The sequence below is a fragment of the Xenopus laevis genome, chromosome 7S (assembly GCF_017654675.1).
Source record: "Xenopus laevis strain J_2021 chromosome 7S, Xenopus_laevis_v10.1, whole genome shotgun sequence".
NCBI lineage: Eukaryota > Metazoa > Chordata > Amphibia > Anura > Pipidae > Xenopus > Xenopus laevis.
In genome coordinates, this window is record NC_054384.1 from 76,921,853 (window position 1) to 76,940,063 (window position 18,211).

The 18,211-nt window shown below is 39.3% G+C and overlaps 1 protein-coding gene across 4 annotated transcripts in view; it reads right to left on the reverse strand.

Annotated features, from left to right (window-relative positions):
* The window catches only part of LOC108697619 (agrin), a 271,432-nt gene that overhangs the window by 200,313 nt on the left and 52,908 nt on the right, over window positions 1-18,211 (reverse strand). The gene's annotated exons all lie outside the window — the stretch shown is intronic.

Genomic DNA, 18,211 nt, shown 5'->3' on the forward strand with positions numbered 1-18,211 from the left:
TTTCTCTGACAATCATAGGTTGGCAGCCTTTGTTCAGCTAATCTGGGAACCTGTGGGGTTCAACCTAAACGTTTTGTTTTTATTTTGTAATTAAAAATACTTAATAAATTGTTTCTTATGTCAGGATCTGAGCAATTCCCTTCGCCTGACAGATATAATTATTTATAACTACATTATTTAACTGCTGCATGTTCCATTGATATTCAGTGTTTCTTCATGTTGAATCTTAGAGAATATATACTTTTTATGGACAAAAATTTTTACAGAAAATGCCATGAATATTCTATACATATTCAGTAAAACATGGGCACAGCTTCCCTGCAACTCTTATTTTCGTCTTAATTTTCCATGTTATTAAAAATTGCTCAGTCCTCATACAAGCACTTTTCAAATTTAAGTGTTTTTCTTTTCTGTTTTCATGAAATCAACAGTTTTCACTGCTAATATCACGTATGTGTAATAGTATCACACCCTGCTGTTCTGTCCGGGTGAGGGCTGGACAGAACTGCTAAATCAGGAGATGCTTCCTGCATTTGAAAAATATCATGCATAGTAAAAAAAATACTAAAAAATGCAAAAGTGCTCAAAAGCACACGCTGATAACTTTTGTTTAATCCCATACATAGCCTCCAGTGAAACAATGCCCCATGGTGGCCACATTTTCAAAAAAAACTACAGAATTCCAACTGTGTTTTCAGAGTAATCATTCTTGAGCACCTTTATGTTTGCAGATATAAAAAATGTTTCTTTGAGTATTCTTAATTGTTCAATATAATGTCTGTTTGATTATCAATCCCATGCAAGACTTAAAGGGATACTGTCATGGGAAAAAACATTTTTTTCAAAATGAATCAGTTAATAGTGCTGCTCCAGCAGAATTCTGCACTAAATCCATTACTCAAAAGAGCAAACAGATTTTTTTTATATTCAATTTTGAAATCTGACATGGGGCTAGACATTTTGTCAATTTCCCAGCTGCCCCTGGTCATGTGACTTGTGCCTGCACTTTTGACTGATTCCTTTTGAAAAAATTTTTTTTCCCATGACAGTATCCCTTTAAGGCAGGAGTGCCCATACTTTACTTATGCTGGGTCTACTTTTAGTGATGTTGTTCCATTATGATCTACATCCATAAAAGCATTCTGTTCCATGGAAAATATTACTTAAATATGATATTGATTTGAGAGAATTTATATTGCTATAATTAACAAACAACTATTTCTATGTAATGTAACATAATAAATATCTGAATGAAAAGCATGAAATAGGACAAGCTGTTTGTAGACAGTGTCTTGAGATCTGATCGCCAGCTACTGTTACCTGCCGATCTACAGTACCTTTTGGGCACCCTTGACATAAGGTGAAAGATTGCCCCACAATACAATCGGTTGGATATCAAAGCAATATGGCCAGGCAGGTGGTAGAAATTTCAGACAGAACTGCCTGGGGACCAATGAGTTGGATCACTCTTAGAGAAAATGTGAGCCTATATATTTCAGCACATCACCGAAATGTATTTCGCTCATTAATCAGCGCTGGGTGCTCATTTATTGCATTTTCCACTCCTCTTCATTTTCCTCTCAGCTAGAAGAATTAAAAAAAAATAGCAAAAAAGAAATATAAATATTCCCGTTTTTCTTCTAACAGAAACTTGATTCTTTTATTGCTGTTGCTACTGGCTGATAGATTAGCGAGCAGATGGAGGCCCATTTGCATGCAAGATAATTCACTTGGGTAAATGATAGCACACACTGACACACACATAAGGATGTAATGAATCACAGGGGGACATTTTTCAGGAAAAGATGTCTGACTTCTCTCAGCACAGAAAAACATAACATTTGTGCATAATCCCTGTAGTGTAAGATAACCAGGGTTTTTCTTTGCATCTGGGATACATTTTGGGGGAAAAATCTAATGCCAGCTTTAAGACAACTGTTGCAGATTCCTTCATTGTCAAGCTTCTTGCACAGACATTGATGAGACTTGGCTGCACAGTTCCATAAGAACCAGAAGTTTTATTAGTCAGACTGACCCCTTCTCTGAGCAGAGTAGTTAGAGCCCCAGGTTCCAGTGCCTGTTAGGGTTTAGTTGCTGGCCCAGTTCTACACAAATTGAGAAAACACTGCAATTGTAATCCCTGGGAATATCGTATGGATACACATTAATGGATTACAAATGTACTGGAATTCATGGATGTGACACCAGGGATTACAGATAACTAGGGAACACAAACTGCCCATACGAAGTCTCTGACGAAGTCAGAAAGCGACAAAACGCGTAAGGCAAAGGTGGTGACGTCATCTCTAAGCGCCCTAGGAGTGTTACAGCGGGTGGATCAAAGTGGGTCGGAGCCAAAACCAATACACCAGCTTGCATAGTAACACGGATTCTAGAGGGAAAGTGGAGATTTGATGTGCCCTTTTAAAACTTCTCAAATCATGGAGTAATCACTGAGTACCTCATCCTGACTATTCTCTTGAAAGTCTTAAACGTGTGTAAGTACCCAACTTTAAGCAAAGCACGTGGTGGATGAAAGAAGTAATCTAGCACCCCCTAGTGAGGTTTTGGGAGAGTGCGGAACTACAACTACCAAAAACCCACTACACTTAGGGGCCAATTCATTAACTTCGAGTGAAGGATTCGAAGTAAAAAAACTTTGAATTTTGAAGTGTTTTTTGGGCTACTTCGACCATCGAATGGGCTACTTCGACCTTTGACTACAACTTCGACTTCGAATCGAAGGATTCGAACTAAAAATCGTTCGACTATTCGACCATTCGATAGTCGAAGTACTGTCTCTTTAAGAAAAAACTTCGACCCCCTAGTTCGCCACCTAAAAGTTACTGAACCCAATGTTAGCCTAAGGGCTCTTACACATGAGCGTTTTTACCTGCGCTCCCCTGCGTTCCGTTTTTCGGCGTTCAGCCGCAGGGGAGCACAGGAATAGACGCATTTAATTATTTCAAATGGGGCTGTACTCACACAGGCGCGTGTAGGTGCCGAACGCAGGTATAATGCAGCATGTTGCGTCTCAATCTGCGTTCGGCGCCTACATGCGCCTGTGTGAGTACAGCTCCATTTGAAATAATTAAATGCGTCTATTCCTCTGCTCCCCTGCGGCTGAACGCCGAAAAACGGAACGCAGGGGAGCGCAGGTAAAAACGCTCATGTGTAAGAGCCCTAAGGGATTCAAATCCTTCGAATCGTTCCATTTATGCTGCATTCTTTTTTCGCCTAGCTATCTAGAGCTGACTCATACAGACTGTGATATTGAGACTAGGCTGCTGTTCACATGGTCTTAGTTCATAGTGACTACAGAGAAATCAACTAACTCCATTTCATTAGGGTGATAACGATCCACTCTGTGCACACAATTTGCCTATTAAGAAATATTCCTCTTAATATCTGTTATATAAGATCCATTTAATAGGGGTCCGTCACTGTCATGAAACATCCCAAATAAGGATCACAGACTTTAGTCTGAAATCTGGAGACATGTGGAGTGAAGGTCATAGTTGAACCACATCTTTTATAAAGAATAATCACCAATCACAGGCAAATGAACACAGCAGTATGTCTGCATATTTGTATCAGAATTTTATCCCACAGAGCTGATTAATTTTCCAATACAGTTTTACCATGCATTCAATAACTGATCCCATTGCTGCCTCTGCAGAATACCATAAGGAGAAATATGGCAGCTTCCAATTATAGTATAACTACAAATATGCAAAGCTTGAGTCTAACATTAAGATAGGGGCTTATATTATACTGTATGGCTTATTTAAGGAAATAAAAAGGTAGTAACAGGGCCAATTAACAGTGAGAGAATTATAGATTTAAGGCTCATGCGTGTCTTTAGCCTTTCAATTCCATTATTTGGTAAGAATTATGAAACTGGCAGCTTCCATGTAACTGCAGCGATGTTACTGGATCTGATTTTTTACCAACATTTTCCTGCCATAAAACTGTATTAATCCATCAGATCTTATCTCCATGTAACTCCATAGTAATGATAGGAGATGTGGCTCTGTGCCTGCTTGGATCCTCACTGTCAGATGCCAAAACTGCAGAGCCTTTTGGCTGTGTGATGTTCTAATGTAAAAGTATAATTCACGAGTTTATTCGGCAGCCAATAGAGGGCAGCATAGGGCTTACTTAAAGTAGCCTACGCTACAGTTCTTTGTCTAAACTTTAATATTTTTATGGCTCGCAGAGGTTTTAGGTCTTAAAGTATGCCAATATCTCTAGAATCATTTAGCATAAATAAGGTTGAGCTAACATGTCAGTGTATGTTTAAAAAGAGCTCACAGAACTAGTTAAGAATAGTAGTTGAACAACAGCTAATGGGCGACAGGTTGCACCACCCTATATATAAACCCAGAGCCCAAAGTAATCCAACTGAAAAAAAAAGTTCTTTATTTTTTCCATGTATCAGGCCCAGTATCTTAAATGCACATGTTTGCAGGGCAAATGACAGGCAAAAAAGAAGTCCATAAATAGACTGGGGCCATCAAAATGCTTTAGAGGACTGTAATTGCCCCACGGGTTCTCAGAAGGATAGCCTTAGAGATTAACTGACAAAAAAAAATTGGGGAATTTTTAATAGATCCAAAAAGATAAAGATGACTTCTATATGAGACTTTTATAAGAAGACAATATGTGGCATGCTATACATGAAGTGAATACACTGTCCGTCTATTTCTCAGTGGGAGACCTCGTGATTGGCCTGCGCGTGACTGCCTTACTATAATCAGAGGGGCTGCATTCAGTGTTATTAACAGCTTGCTGTGATGTCCAGCTGATTACATTGTGGATCATGTATCTCTACTATGGACAAGCACAGGGCTTTCACAAGGGGGAATTCTATATGCATTTGACTACAAATCTGTATAAAGCTGGGAAAAATAATAATAACTCTGGGAAAGTGCTGGGGCAACTGCAGCGCAAAAATTGTCATGCACAAACATGAGGGAGACTGGAAAGACACAAGGCATGAAGCGACAGGATGAACACTTTTATTATAAGTCCAAAACTGTTAACCCTTAACATCTGGGTAATTGACAAATACTGATTTTTAGAGAAGACATAAACTTTATATTTAATTTAATATTATATTTAAAAATAGCCCCTTTATTAAAGCTCCCTATAGATGTCCACTGGTCCCTGTCCCTGTTTCAAATGAAGGGTGAGCGTGTCCTAATGGTACCTGCCAGTAGGAGGGGGACAACCAATCACAGCCCTGCAGTCACATAAGCACAGACAGGCTTCAGTTCCCTATCAGGTCCTAGCTGCTGATTAGTTCCTGTCCTACAGTCAGGGCTGTATTTAGGTACGATGCCTCCCTAGGCATCGAACTTAAACACGCCCCTACTTTGAGCGTGCTGATGTCATGCATCATGTGCGCTGATGTCACTTGACTTATTCAGTGGAAGTGATGTCAGTGCAACATGCGCATGACGTAATTTCCGCATTCTTCCTCAAACCCCCTACCCCTCACCCCCTTAGCTCCGTCACTGGATTTCCTATGGAAATCTGTGGCGGAGGATGGGGAGGGTTTTAAAAAAACAAAAACTAAATAAATAGGCACCCCGAGGGCCTCCCCCAAAACCATGCCGCCTTAGGCACAGGTCCTCAGGGGCCTCTATACTGTATAGATACGGCCCTGCCGCCAGCTCCCATGCATAGTCTGGGAATTCAGGAAGCAGGAAGTGGAAGAAAAGGGAGGAATTATATGGGTTTTTGCAAAATATTCAATAAATATATTATAAATATATATTCAATAAATCAGCCTGAAACACTGCTTTTTAAAGCACAATTATTTTATATCTAAATGAGTATAACGCACTGGTAAGTTGTTATTATGTACATGAAATGTCTACTTTAAAGGTTCAGATGGTAATTATGCACTTTATACTCTGACTGAGAAAACAAGCATACCAGGTGTGTTCTATTCGCACATACAGATGTGGTCTTTGGTGGCTGGAGATCAGATAAGCTGGCATATTAAATGCAACATCGTGAACTCAAGAGAGTGAAGAATGTGGAGTGAAAGGCTATTACTTACCGGCACTAAGCCTCCTGTTCTCTACAGAAAGCATTGCAAATAGAGAGAAAGGCAGAAAAGGGAGTTAGTTGTTAAGCAGGACACAAAACAATACACACATAAACAGAAGCATATCATATCAATCCTATATAATTCAAACATAAGTCATTAAGATGGGAATTAGAAGCAAGAGCATTTCCTCAGGTTAGATTCATTCTGCTGCTCACTTTACTTTGTCTCCGTCCTTAAGATGAAGCAAGATATTCTATATACTATAAAAACAGCTATGGGCTTAAACTTTGGCACTTGGAAATATATTAAGTGCCAAATTTTGTACATAACTTCTGTAACGGAATACGCAGAACCTTGCTTTTGGCCTTGGTTGCTGGTATTGATGAGGTGCTGGTGCAAAGTATGTATATATCCCTCTTTTTTTCTCTTCCAAGCAATATAAATTGGGCGGTATAATAACTTAATCTTCTACAATGTATAATATGGACAACAGGTATAGTATCCATTATACGGAAACCCATTATCCAGAAAGCTCCAAATTACAGAAAGGCTGTCTCCCATAGACTCCATTTTATCGATATAATCCAACTTTTTAAAAATGATTTCCTTTTTCTCTGTAATAATAAAACAGTATCTAGTACTTCATCCAAACTAAGATATAGCAAAAACAGCTTATTGTGTCTGTTAATTGTTTACATGATTTTCTAGTAGTATAAAAGTAGGAAGATCCTAATTACGGAAAGATCTGTTATCCGGAAAACCCCAGGTCCAGTGCATTCTGGGTAACAGGCCCCATACCTGTAGAATATATTGCTTATAACATCTCCCATAGTATTTATGTGTCTCTAACTGGTTAGAAGACCTTCATTTTAGTGCTGGAAAATGATTTATCAGTCAGCAAGGCTACATACAACTCTCCAACATGCCTCTATTTCCTCCTTAAAGTGCAACAATGCAGTTGTGCATCTGTAGTGGTGCCTCCTTTCATGCTACCTTGACTGTCTCTGATTGGTATATTTAAATTATGATGCCATGTGGCCTGAAATGTGGACACCAGATGAACTACACATGAACGTCCAGTTGTGAGCTCCATGCAAGCACAAAGAGCCAACAGAATTGTTTTCTTTTGTCTCACACAACAAAGGATGTCGGCAGAAGATGCAATACATGTCTTATTTATAAAAATTACATTTTTTTCTCCTTTTTTTTTTCCTTATGAAACATATCAGGCTGGAAGTGACGCCTTCCTTCCTCTGTCTGGTATTTCAGAAAATAGCACTTGAAATGATATTGATGGTAAAACCATCAATATGAATAGTTCCAACAGATACAGAAAGCCAGGTTTTTAGAGTGATGAAGCTATTTCATTCCATTCTTCTGGATCAGACATCTTCCCCCGCCTTCCTCAACATCTACAGCATAGAAAAGTGCAGCAGGTCATGCAAGGACGATCACATCTACTTCTTTGCTTGGGACCATTCACAAGAAAGGCACAGGGATGGTGATGAACACACTGCTATGGTTCTTTATTATTCAGCAGGTATATTAACATGCCATTGTAAAGACCCAAATAAAGGCATATTATCCACACAATTTAAATAGAATAAGTAGAGGGTGGCTTTGGTGCTGATGAGCTTGCATCTTTCATTACTTTCATTCTCATCCCCAAATTGCCCTTAATCAGCAATATTGTCATAATATTGTGGCACTTATTCAGCAGTAAAACATATATTTAAGTTTTTCAATTAATAGCTTTTCGTTTTGCCCTTTACCCTTTCAATGATTTCCTGATTTACCATTGCAGTGAGTGTAATACAGAACTCCAGCCAAGTGCTCAAACAGATGACATTTTGCATAATCATAGAAGCTGTAATTCTAAGCAACATTAAAATATACTTTAATTAGCATTTTTTAAAATCATTTGAAAGTTATTTGTTATAAAATTACTACTGAATCTGCCTTTTTGAGTCCATTGTTGTCCTCTGCACTGCTGGTACAAGTATGGGATCTGTTATCAGGAAACCTGTTATCAAGAAAGCTCTGAATTACGGAATGGCCATCTCCCATAGATTCCATTTTATCCAAATAAACCACGTTTTTAAAAATGATTATCTTTTTCTGTGTAATAATAGAACCATACCGTTATACTTACTTATTAATCCTTACTGCAAGCAAAACCAACCTATTGGGTTTATTTAATGTTTACATGATTTTCTAGTAGACTTAAGGTAGGACGATCTAAATTATGGAGCATTCTGGATAAAAGGTCCCATACCAGTTTTGAATAGATTTACCACTGAAAATGAAGCGAGTCAGCGCCTCTCTAGCTAAGAGTCAATTTGCCACAATGTCGTCAATAAAGTATTATTGTCCATCACAGGTCTGTAAATCAAAGATTTGTAGGACTTGGAATATGGGTTATAGGAGAAATGACTGCAATGATAAATGTCAGGATGAGCAGTGACTAAACAAAAAAATCTTTGAACATTCTTCACATACAGTATATTGGAAAGTTGCTTAAAATTATTTATTAAACTACTATTATTATTATTATTATTAATTTAAATAATTTAGCTGGAGTTTAAGCTGTTTTGGATTTCTGACCTTTTTGGTTTCAATACACATTTTGTGGTATAACCAATCCACCTTTTTCAATGTAACCATTTGCCAAAGGTGACCTTACTAATTTATAATGCTGTTGATACAACCTCAGATTCATCATTTAAGGGTTGCCTGGAATAATAATGACTTCAGTAGGCATCAACTAATGCCAAAGGCTCCCAAAAGCTTAGGCGAAGGCAGATTAGTTGGAAAATATTTGGGGAGAATGCCTATTTGTTCTCCTATTTAGACCAGCTTGAAGGTCAATTATGGTGTAAATTGGGGGTCCAAACCAGTTCAGCATTTCAGTATCACTAACATGGGCTCTATACACGTGGTTAACATTCAGTAGTGCCCTGTTTGCCCAGCCATGGTTTTGTGCAAAATAGAAAAGGAAATATTAAAGTTCCGCTTAGAAAAAAATATCTCATGACACCAAACAATGAAAACTTCCATGGACCAATAATAAAAGAGTGCTCCAGTGTGCCTGGCTGTGAAGAGAGGTCTTGGCCTGTGTGGCAGTTGCTTGCTCACTGCCAATTAATGTCTACATTTTAAAGGGTGTCATAGCAACAAGGCCTTTCAAGTACTGAATTGGCAGTCTTGAAGGAGGCTTTCCATTGGACATAACTGTACAAAGCCACAAACAATGGCAGCCTCCGGAAAGATGCATTGCACAGAATAATTCTATTAACCTTAAAAAGTAGCAGGAACTTGAGAAAAGAGCTGATACAAGAAATATCAAGGGTAATGTCCACAGCGGGAGTCTGGGAATCCACCCAGTTGCTTTCTCTTTCTACTTTTGTGTTTCACATTTTCCCTTTAGCTTCCTTTTTCTCATGCCTGGTAGATATTACTTATCCCAAGAAACTGGACACACATAGCAAATCAAGGATTAAGTCTCATGGCGATAAATTGTTCTAACTTCTTGCATCAGCTTAGTGGGAAGCAGGAGTACAGGTCAGCAAACCTTGTTCTCATGGAAGATAAAAGTGCAAAGATAATCAAGGCCCTTTATTTGTGTTTAGTTAGATTGGATGATTTCATGCTTCAAGCTGTAGCCCAACCAGTATCTCACAAGAAACATGTTGCTCCCCAACTCATTGAATGCGGCCCCCAGTGGCCTCAAAGCAGGTGCTTCTTTTTTTTCTTGGCTTAGGGGGGGGAGGGGTTGGTTGCATAAAGACCTGATGTACTGCCAAACAGAGCCTCCTCCTCCAGAGCCAACTTCGGGAGATTAGTCGCCCCAAAGTCGCCGAGCGACTAAATCTCCCCGAATCTCCCAGTGTGACCTTACCCTTAGCCTACAGGAGGCTGTTTGGCAGTACATCAAGTCTTTATGCAATCCCCCCCCCCCAAGCCAAGAAAAAAATGAAGCACCTGCTTTGAGGCCACTGGGAGCCGCATTCAACTAATTTGCTGACATAAGATTAAAATGAGAAATATTTTACAGGCATTTACTATGACTGGTGACAATAAGACACCCTTTTCTCAATAATAAAATAATTTGTTTTGTTATATACAGGGTTTTCTTGCTCTTTTTTCTTTGACTTTACTAAGTTACAGTGGGGCCATTTATGAAGAATGGACAAATTTGCACCTAGACAGTAACCCATGGCAACCAATCAGAGGTCTGCTTTCATTCCGCAACATGTAGCTGGGTGAAAAAAGCCACTCACTGACTGGTTGCTATGGGTTACTGCCCAGGTGCAAATTTACCCATTGTTTATAAATGAGCCCCACTAAGTACAAACTTTTATAAATATGCTGATTAGCTCTTTGTAATGGATGATATTTGTGCTTGTAATACACTTCATTAACGGAACGAAAGTCTTTTAAATAAATTAATGAAAGTAGAATGTACTGTGTACTGCCGCACTGGTAAAACTGATGTGTTTGCTTCACAAACTCTAAAATAGTAGCTGTGCTCTGTAGCCATGGGGGCAGCCATTCAAAGCTGAAAAAGGAGAAAAGGCACAGGTTGCACAGCAGAAAATAGATAAGCTCTATACAATGGGATTTTTCAGAACGTATCGGTTATCTACTGTGTATCCTGTGCTTGAATGGCTGCCCCCATGGCTACACAGCAGCTTGTTTATATAAACCCATTCGTTTTAGCAATGCAGGGCAACAGTACATTATACTGTCATTCCATTAAAAACTTTCATTTTTTTGGTGTTACTGTTTCTTTAAATAGACAATAAAATATTTTGCATACCTTTATAAATATGCCTTTGTGTTTTCTACTGTCCCAGAGGTGCAGTTTTGTAGGTGCTGTTTTTGCCAGGTGACAAATACATTGATTGCAGGCAGGTCACTGCCGTAGCCTTTTAAATGGCGAACTTGAGCAGAAACAGATGCCAAACAGCCCAAGAGACTATTTTATTAGATGAAGTGCTTTCAATTGCAGGCTTCAGTGAAACGTGGCAGAAAGGAAATGTCAATTGTCTGTATGGTGGTCCGCCCTTTATAATCCACACCAGAAAAGCAAACTGCTGTGGAAACCCTCCACAATGAGGTTACGCAGCATGCCCAACATTACAACTTGATGATAAGCATTTACAGGGTAATTACATGTTTATCACTGTGCCACTCAGCCATGGCAGGGAAAGGAAGTGGCATTAAATAGAGAGTTTTCCTACTGCATTAATACTAGCCACTCTGTTACTGAACCTAGCTGTTAAATCCCCTTCCTCTTCCTATGTGAATTACTGGAGAGCAAAAGCTCATAAGGCAATTTTGAAGGTTTACTAACTAGGGATGCACCGAATCCACTTTTTTGGATTCGGCCGAACCCCCGAATCCTTCGTGAAAGATTCGGCCGAATACCGAACCGAATCCGAACCCTAATTTGCATATGCAAATTAGGTGTGGTAAGGGGAAAACATTTTTTACTTCCTTGTTTTCTGACAAAAAGTCATGCAATTTCCCTCCCGCCCCTAATTTGCATATGCAAATTAGGATTCGGATTCGGTTCGGCTGGGCAGAAGGATTCGGCCGAATCCTGGCCGAATCCCGAACCGAATCCTGCTAAAATCACTCACATTTAGATTGAAAGTCAAAGCGCATACTGCATTGTGCTTTATCTGTTGATGAAAACTTATATAAGGAATAAATTATATAAAGACATTAATGCCAAGAGTATTGTGGGTGAGATGCGGACTCAAGTGGCATGGGTTAAGCTGGCGATAGATGTTGAGATTTTTAAAAGATCAGATCCTGATCGTGAGACCACGATCTTCTCAGAACGATTGTACGATCATATGAATTTACCATCAACTAAAAAGACCAATTTGCCAGGAAAACAAAGGGGAGCTGCCTGCTTGGCCCTGCAAACATAGAGAGATTGCACTGGGGCCGACAAAGATTTTTTGACCTGGCCGATCAATTTCCCGACAGATGTCGGCCGAAAAATCGTAAGATGTACGATCGTTCGAATACCACTAACCGCACGATAATTTCGAAGGATTGGTCGGACTTCCCTAAAATCGGTCGTTCGGCAAGAAGAATCATCGCGTCTATGGGGACTGTTAGGCTCTAGAATAAAAGATTCACTGAATCCAAGACTAAGTTCAGGCTTTTGCTAAAGCCAACACTTGCAAGATCCTGCCAGATCCTAGAAACCTTATTACTTGCATGACAAGTTATATAAGGAATAATGTACTCCATATGGTTTAATATTACCAAGGATTTCCAATACAAGGGGCTGAACGAACCTACTATGCTCACAGACTTTAGAATGTCATAATATCAGCATGTACAAATTTTAAAAAGCAGCATATGGCACTTTGGCAAGAACTGCAGCTGGACTTGTGAAAGTGCCCAGGACTTGAGAATGCACATAGCTGCAGTTTTGGATGGTGATTGCCTCATGTATGCCAACTTACAGTTATCCACAAAAGGAGAAAATCTGACCAGAGGAAATCGAGCTGTTCCACTTTATGGACTCATTGACACAGCAAGGAGCTGATGGTATTGCAAAAGTGTGACCTCATTACCACATACAGTACCTCCCAACATTTTGGAAATAGAAAGAGGGACAAAAGGCGGAGAATTTTGGCCATGCCCATTTTTGTGGCCACACCTCCTAATTACCATATCCATTTTACAAAATGTGGCAGGTCATGAAAGGTTGAACACATTTCTGTGGTTTTTATGTGTTATTGCAGTTTGGCTAATGAAGTTGAATTTCCCTTTAAGCTGCAAATCACAGTTTCCCCGAAAGAACTGCTAATCTTTAATTGTTACAAAATGATCTATTCTGGGCTCTCTGCCAAAAGCCAATTAAGTTAGAAACACTGTATCTTTTTCTGGCTGTTCAGTGCAGGAGATCAAAGAGAAAGTCGGGACATTTCAGTAACAATCAGGGACTGCGGGTTGAGCTGTCAAAATCCTGAAAAAAACTGGACAGTTGGGAGGTATGTTACTATGGTAATAAATAGAGGTTTCATAAACATTCATCATTCCCCCAACCCCCAGGGTAGAACAATCACCATGCATGTAACTCTCATATCAGATACTTATAAGATGTGATTGCCTACGTCCACAACAGGAAAATAAATGCAAAACAGAAGAAGCCTTAGGGGATTTTGGGCTTCCAATTAAAACGGAAAGGCAAATCAAATTACTTTGATATATAAATAAATAAATTAATTTATTTTGTTTTAGCCATCACTCCCCCCCTGAAGCCTCTGACAACTTTCATTAACCAGAACCATCCATTTTATGGGAAAGTGGACAGACTAATTAAAAGCTGTTAACAGGAGACAAGGTACGTATGCCCGCACACAATGGTATTAACCAGCTTCTAGAAACACCCATGTGCCAGGGCTCGGTATAACCTACAATCTGGAGGTGATCAGCTGCTATAAATGAAGAAAAGCCAATATGCGTACACAAAAAGTTAAGGCGCTGGCCAGCACCTTAGACCGTGCCCTGGCAATCTTCTTTTTGTATACATATATATATAATAATAAAGGCAGAATTGCAGAGATAACTGTGCTACTGTGTGAGTGTAACATTCAGTGGCCTGTATAAAAATAATTTATTATGAGAACTAAATGGTTTGGTCTGTATTTGTGGTTTCATCCTCTACTCGTCCTAAAAGAAACCAGATGCGTTAGCGGAAATGTCTCATTAAGGACTGCAGAATGCGGTGCATGTAGAGTTGGAAATTCAAAATAAGCCCCAGATTTTCTTTTTCAGAAACATTCAGGAGTTTGTGGAAGAGATAGAAACTCCAGAAAATAAATAAATGTTAGTTTTTTATGTGATTTCTAGAGGTTTTACCCTGTGAGGCTGGCTGGCCCCTTTCTGCTGCAGAGAACTGGTGAGAGGTTTCAGCTTTTTCCTTGCTTGTGAAATGGATCAAGGCAAAAGGAGATAAGGCCAAAATAACAACACTTCAGTCTTCCTGTGTTTCCCTGTTCATAGCCAAATATTTAACAAAAAAATGATACTCTGATCTATTGTAGCCTTGGCTATGCATAGACAGCAAAAATAAGCGGTTACTAAAGCATTACACCAATTAGTACTGGAAATCTATATACATCGTATCTTCAAGATTATTTATTACATTGAAAAGGGTTTCTGGTGTGCTGTAGGAAACTTCTGCTACAGAGCACCAGAACATATGCAAACTACCTACTCTAGAACAAAGGCAATCATTTCCATTTCAAGGAATTACCACTGAGCTGCTAGTGAGATAGTATTGTATAACACATTGGGAGCACCAAAGGCACATTGGGAGCACCAAAGGTTGCAGTTCTTGGTCTACAACAAATGATAGGCTGCCAGTCTTGTAATGACGTGAAATCTAGAGATGTTATGAGCTAATCCTTACAGAATTATAGCTTTTCTATAAAAGAACCAACATTTTCTGCAACACTGATCACGGATAAAAGAAAATATTGTGATTCCCCCGCATACTCAAAGTGCCCATTTATATGTTACAAATGAATTAATGGCTCAAAGAACAAAGGGCACAAAAGAATCAATCACCCAACACTCTGCTTCAAAGAATCACCAGCAGCACAGCCATGGGGGCATGGAGTGACACTATGGTGACTGCCAAATTCTATATGTTTGTAAAGAAGAGAACTACAAAGGGACACAAAAGTTCTTTATTTTTTGCAACATTTCTGCCTGCATACATCTAATATATCAGCCTACCACCCTCTCCAAAAATGTTCAATCACTTTGTAGAGAAATTATGTCGAGTTTCTTAAAACACTTAGGGGCCAGTAAAGCTTTAGATTAGCCACCACACCCTAAAAACCACCAGTGTAATGTACAAGCAACAAAGTCTTTATGCCTCCTGTTGATGAAATGCCATCTACAGTGTACAAACAGATGTCTGTGAATAGGAGCATTAAAGCTATGCAGTTCTCTCACTCTTGGCCTGGTACTTCTTGCAGTTTGCCTTATTGTCACAAGTCTTGTCCTTGTGGAAGTCTAAGGGTTAGTCCACACGAGGAGATTCGGGGAGATTAGTCACCTGGTGACTAATCGCCTCTTCTCCTGGGCGACAATCTCCCCGAACTGCCTTTGCCTGTCTTCCCATCCGCTATAATGAAAAGTCGCCTGCACTAAAGCACACACGGCACTTCGTTTTCCGAGGAAACTTCAACTTTAACTTTTCATTATAACGGATGGGAAGACACGTGAAGGCAGACAGAATCTTCCCGAATCTGGACTAACCCTTAAAGGGATACTGTCATGGGGAAAAAAAACTTCAATCACTCTTTACTGCTGTACTGCAAGTTGGAGTGATATCACCCCCTCCCTTTTCCCCCCCAGCAGCCAAACAACAGAACAATGGGAAGGTAACCAGATAACAGCTCCCTAATGCAAGATAATAGCTGCCTGGAAGAACAACACTTAAAAAATAAAAACCCATGTCCCACTGAGACACATTCAGTTACATTGAGAAGGGAAAAACAGCAGCCTGCCAGAAAGCATTTCTCTCCTAAAGTGCAGGCACAAGTCACATGACCAGGGGCAGCTGGGAAATTGACAAAATGTCTAGCCCCATGTCAGATTTCAAAATTGAATATAAAAAAATCTGTTTGCTCTTTTGAGAAATGGATTTCAGTGCAGAATTCTGCTGTAGCAGCACTATTAACTGATGTGTTTTGAAAAAAACATGTTTTCCGATGACAGGATCCCTTTAAGAGCAATTAGCTCCCCTAACCACTTATGTTTGCCTCAACAATAGCCACAGCAACAGCCACCTCAGACAATGGAGTCAAAGAATGGAAAGAAATTCTCCAAATCTCATTCCCCTGTGGGTCATGTTCAAGATCCCAGATTAGTACAATACAAAAATTCTGCTCTGTACTTTCCCTTTATTTACGTTCACTTATGCTGCCACTTACATTAGGCAGACTTTCAGTTGTACTAATAATAACACCTGAAACCAAGTAATTAAAAATACAATGGTGGGGAGAGAATGAAGTAAAAACCAGCAGATAGAAGCTTGTTTTTAGTAGCACACCGTATGTAAACTCTTTTTTTTTTAATTTGGTTTTAATTTTCCAAAGAAACAGCTTCAAATGGATTTAATTTTCTTCTTTCAGTATACATTAATATGTACCTCCCCCAATTTATGTGCTGCTGTGTTAGTTCCAAACACTTGAAACATTGTATGAAATCTCCCTTCCATCTGGAATCCCTCCCTCCTATGGTCCCAATCTCACAGTCTGTGGGCCCACACAATAGTGTCCTATGTTCATAGGGGAATGCTGCCCTCTGGGAAGTTCTCCAGTTCTGGCCTTCTCGCCACAGTAAATAATAAAGGGCCCGTTTGTACTGGCAGGCTGGCTCTGCTGCTGCCTGAATCTCACAGGGAGGGGGGTGATAAGAACAAGGTTGATCACTAGACATCTTTCCATTTGGGCTTAAACGAAATGTGAGGCAAAGCTCAACCTTGGAGGAAAATTAGGGCAATGGCAAATGTCCACAGAAGAAATCATCAAGGCACAGACAGAGCGGGACAGCATACAGTGTAAGCTCTATCTTATCTAATATTTCATGTGCCCCAGTTATAATAACCTACAGATGCACCTTGGCACCAGATAAATGATGCACCATTTAGTGGTTAAAGCCCAATATTTTCCTTAATGGCACATTGTTGTAAAGATTAACATAATTTATAATAACAATGCTTAAACAGTGCTCATATAGCTATCTTTGGAAAAGGTTGCATCCATTATATATTTTCTGGGACCAGTGTGACTTTCTGTACTCAGCTGCTGATAGAAACATGGCTGGGATTCTAGTCACTGCATCTGAATTAGAACAACAGTCCCACAAGATTCATGACAAGTTCAATTAATCTTTATCTGAAAAGGTTATTCACAGCTCTGCTGGAATCAAAGCCAACATATATTATATTAATACAACCAAATATACAAGATTTACCTTTTCTGTGTCTTCTAATTGGAGTTATGTAATATCGTTTGCAAGTTTTTGGTTTGCTTTAAAGGGGTGGTTCACCTTTAAGGTAACTTTTAGTATGATATTGAATGATCAATTCTAAGCAAGTTTTCAATTGGTCTTCATTATTTATTTTTTATAGTTTTATAGTTATTTGTGTTTTTTTCTGACTCCTCACTGACCCCATCCTAAAAATCAAATGCTCTGTAAGGCTACAAATGTATTGTTATTACTACCTTTTTTTCCTCATCTTTCTATTCAGGCCTCTCCTATTCATATTCCAGTCTCTTATTCAAATCAGTGCATGGTTGCTAGGGGAGTTTGGACAATAGTAACCAGATTGCTGAAATTGCAAACTGGAGAGCTGCTGAATAAAAAGCTAAATAATCCAAAATCCTTAAATAATAAAAAATTAAAAACAATTGCAAATTGTCTCAGAATATCACTTTCTACAACATACTAAAAGTTCATTTAAAGGTGAACAACTCCTTTAAGGGGAAGAAGAGAAACAAATGCACCACCTTTACCACTGTGATTGAGATCTTATTTAGTAACATACAATAGGTGGTAAACGCACTCATCATCCCTGAGCTGGGCCAAATCCGTATGATCCAGTTGTTTGGACCCTGTTACATGGTCCCTTTATCAGATTTAAGCCTAAGAAGAGCTGTTGGGTGAGCACCACACCTTGGAGGAGTAAAAAGTAGTGTGAATATACTATAGTGCCTACACTGTATATCTTTCATCTTCGTCTTAAGGTCCCCATACATTGCCAGATATAAGCTGCCAACAGATTAAATTGGCAGTTTATTGGTAGGGATGGGCGAATTTGACCTGTTTCGTTTCGCCAAATATTCGCCGCCGCGAAATGTCACAGACGCCCATTAAAGTCTATGGGCGTCAAAAAATTTTTGTTGCGTGGCAAAATGTTTTTTTTTTTTTGACGCGCGTCGTTTTTTTTTTTACGCACACCGCCATACAAGTCTATGGCTTTCATTTTTTCAGCGAAACGAGGCGAAAAAATTCGCCCATCCCTATTTATTGGGCAGTATATGGGGCCCTAGGACCCATGATCAGATCAACATGATATTGCCCATCTCAAGGTGGGCATAT